Genomic DNA, 3,515 nt, shown 5'->3' on the forward strand with positions numbered 1-3,515 from the left:
AGCTCGGGCCCACACTTGTGTTTTTCTCGAATATATGGTTCAAGTGTGCCACTTTGGGCACTTTTGGACATTTTGTCCCCACACAACTTTCTTGCCTTGGTAGATAGGGTCTTGTGATCTTGGGCAAAAAGATGCACCAAGATAAAGTCTAACTTTCGTTCTTGTACCGCAAAGCGCTATCTCAAACACCCGAGGAGATAGAAAGTGATTATGTTCGGTATATCGGTCTTCCATGGCCTACTATGGTAAACCCCTGCAGGTATGCAACCGAAGGTGCTTGGTACATGTATTTGGTGCAATATCGGTGCAAAGTAGGTGTTTCCTTGATCGGGCTATAACTTTCTTGGTTGATGTTGGATTGCTTTGCGGTCTTCGGGGGATAGTTAGGGAACATGTTGGCCAACATTTCCTTATTCCTCAGCCTGGCCGTACCTCTTACCGTCTAGGCGGTATACATGCTCTAAGTTGGAACTTGTGTTCCTTTGGGTAACTTCTCTGACTTTGACGCTTAATAACTTTCGTTCATATGCAGTCTAAGCTCTGCAACTCTCAGGAAAGCTAGTACTACTCATTTCCTTTCCATATCAGTCTTTGGCTTGTCGATCCGATGTCTACAGCCTTACTTATTCACGTTCCCTGTGAAGGTAGGTTTTTGCCCATTTTCCAGTTCATGTGGTAACATTCCCAGACTTTGCCGGCTTTCTCTTCATGTGGTAACTTGCTTGCTCATGTGGTAACTTGGAAGTGTATTTCTGACAGACCCAATCTGGGACTTAGCCGATTTTTCTCTGCATATTATATGGATCCATCACTAGGCCATCTTGCTTGCTCATGTGGTAACTTGGAAGTGTATTTCTGACAGACCCAATCTGGGACTTAGCCGATTTTTCTCTTCATATTATATGGATCCTGGACTTAGCCGATTTTTCTCTTCATATCATATGGATCCATCACTAGGCCATCTTGCTTGCTTGTGTGGTAACTTGGAAGTGTATGTCTGACAGACCCAATCTCGGACTTAGCCGATTTTTCTCTTCATATCATATGGATCAATCACTAGGCCATCTTGCTTGCTTGTGTGGTAACTTGAAAGTGTATGTCTGACAGACCCAATCTGGGACTTAGCCGATTTTTCTCTTCATATTATATGGATCCTGGACTTAGCCGATTTTTCTCTTCATATCATATGGATCCATCACTAGACCATCTTGCTTGCTTGTGTGGTAACTTGGAAGTGTATTTCTGACAGACCCAATCTGGGACTTAGCCAATTTTTCTCTTCATGTCATATGGATCCTTCACACGGCCTTCTTGCTTGCTTGTGTGGTAACTTGAAAGTGTATGTCTGACAGACCCAATCTGGGACTTAGCCGATTTTTCTCATCATATTATATGGATCCTGGACTTAGCCGATTTTTAGGTTATTATATATGGATCCTGGACTTAGCCGATTTTTCTCTTCATATAATATGGTTCCTGGACTTAGCCGATTATTAGGTTATTATATATGGATCCTGGACTTAGCCGATTTTTCTCTTCATATAATACGGATCCTGGACTTAGCCGATTATTAGGTTATTATATATGGATCCTGGACTTAGCCGATATTTCTCTTCATATGATATGGATCCTGGACTTAGCCGATTTTTCTCTTCATATAATATGGATCCGGGACTTAGCCGATTTTTCTCTTCAAATAATATGGATCCGGGACTTAGCCAATTTTTCTCTTCATGTGGTAACGTATGCCAATCGCTCACAAGTCATGGGATAAGGGTACTTGTGTTCTTCCATCTTCTAAGTCCCGCACGGGGACATCGTGATCGCCCCAAGTCCGGAATAGCGCCAAGTCAAGCCCCACGGTGGCCGTGCAGGACCTGTTAGCGGCGGCCCCACTGACAGCACTAATCCGGACTTAGAAATTATATCTTTCTAATCGAACACCACACACGCAACACCACCATACCACCATCTCCTTGCAAGTACCTAAGTACCCGCAACTCCATGGTGAAGGCAATGTCACTCCATCACCAACCTCTTTGCACTGCAAGCACTTGCGTACCCACAACACTCCGAAGAAGGCAACGGCGCGCGATGCTCGACTCCACACACCACACCACACCACACCACCGATGGCCAGCCAGCCAGCCAGCCCAGCTAAGGGCTAACCCACCAACCAACCACCAATGGCCTAGGCCAGCCGGATCCCACCTTCAAGTCCAAGCACAGCCAAGTGCAAGTACCGCCAAGTGTTCACCAACCGCCCAACACACCACACCACCGATGGCCAGCCAGCCAGCCAGCCCAGCTAAGGGCTAACCAACCAACCAACCACCAATGGCCTAGGCCAGCCGGATCCCACCTTCAAGTCCAAGCACAGCCAAGTGCAAGTACCGCCAAGTGTTCACCAACCAACCATCACACCAGGTCAGCCAGCCGGTACCCACCTTCAAGTGCCATTACCCTCGGGTGCAAGCTCAATCAAGTGTTAACCAACCAACCCGGCCAAGGCAGCCAACAGGCCGGCACCCTACAGCACCGACCCGCCATCACCACCTCAACCGTTGACCATGCAAGTGGTCTCGGACAACAGGTGACACCCGAAGTACATCCGAAGAACGTATATCAAGTGTTTGCTCACCAAGTCCTCAACCAACCCCAAGTACCCGGAGGTACCCAGAGTGTTGGATCCGCCAACCCGTCCCGGCACTCCAAGTCCTTGCGAACCCAAAGTGTTTGCCCGGTAGGGCCATTGTATCACAACGCTTGCTACCATGCAAGTGGCCTCGAACAAGGTGACAGGGGTATCTTCACCAAGTTCTCAACCAACCCCAAGTACCCGGAGGTACCCAGAGTGTTGGGTCCGCCAACCACTACCAGCACTCTAAGTCCTCGCGAACCCAAAGTATTTGCCCGGTAGGGCCATTAGACCACAACGCTTGCTAACCATGCAAGTGGTCTCGGACAACAGGCGATACCCGAAGTACATCCGAAGAGTGTATATCAAGTGTTTGTTCACCAAGTCCTCAACCAACCCCAAGTACCCGGAGGTACCCAGAGTGTTGGGTCCGCCAACCACTACCAGCACTCTAAGTCCTCGCGAACCCAAAGTATTTGCCCGGTAGGGCCATTAGACCACAACGCTTGCTAACCATGCAAGTGGTCTCGGACAACAGGCGATACCCGAAGTACATCCGAAGAGTGTATATCAAGTGTTTGTTCACCAAGTCCTCAACCAACCCCAAGTACCCGGAGGTACCCAGAGTGTTGGGTCCTCCAACCACTACCAGCACTCTAAGTCCTGGCGAACCCAAAGTGTTTGCCCGGTAGGGCCATTAGACCACAACGCTTGCTAACCATGCAAGTGGTCTCGGACAACAGGCGATACCCGAAGTACATCCGGAGAGTGTATATCAAGTGTTTGTTCACCAAGTCCTCAACCAACCCCAAGTACCCGGAGGTACCCAGAGTGTTGGGTCCGCCAACCACTACCAGCACTCTAAGTCCTCGCGAAC

Source organism: Anopheles ziemanni (assembly GCF_943734765.1).
Source record: "Anopheles ziemanni chromosome X unlocalized genomic scaffold, idAnoZiCoDA_A2_x.2 X_unloc_11, whole genome shotgun sequence".
Classification (NCBI taxonomy): Eukaryota; Metazoa; Arthropoda; class Insecta; order Diptera; family Culicidae; genus Anopheles; species Anopheles ziemanni.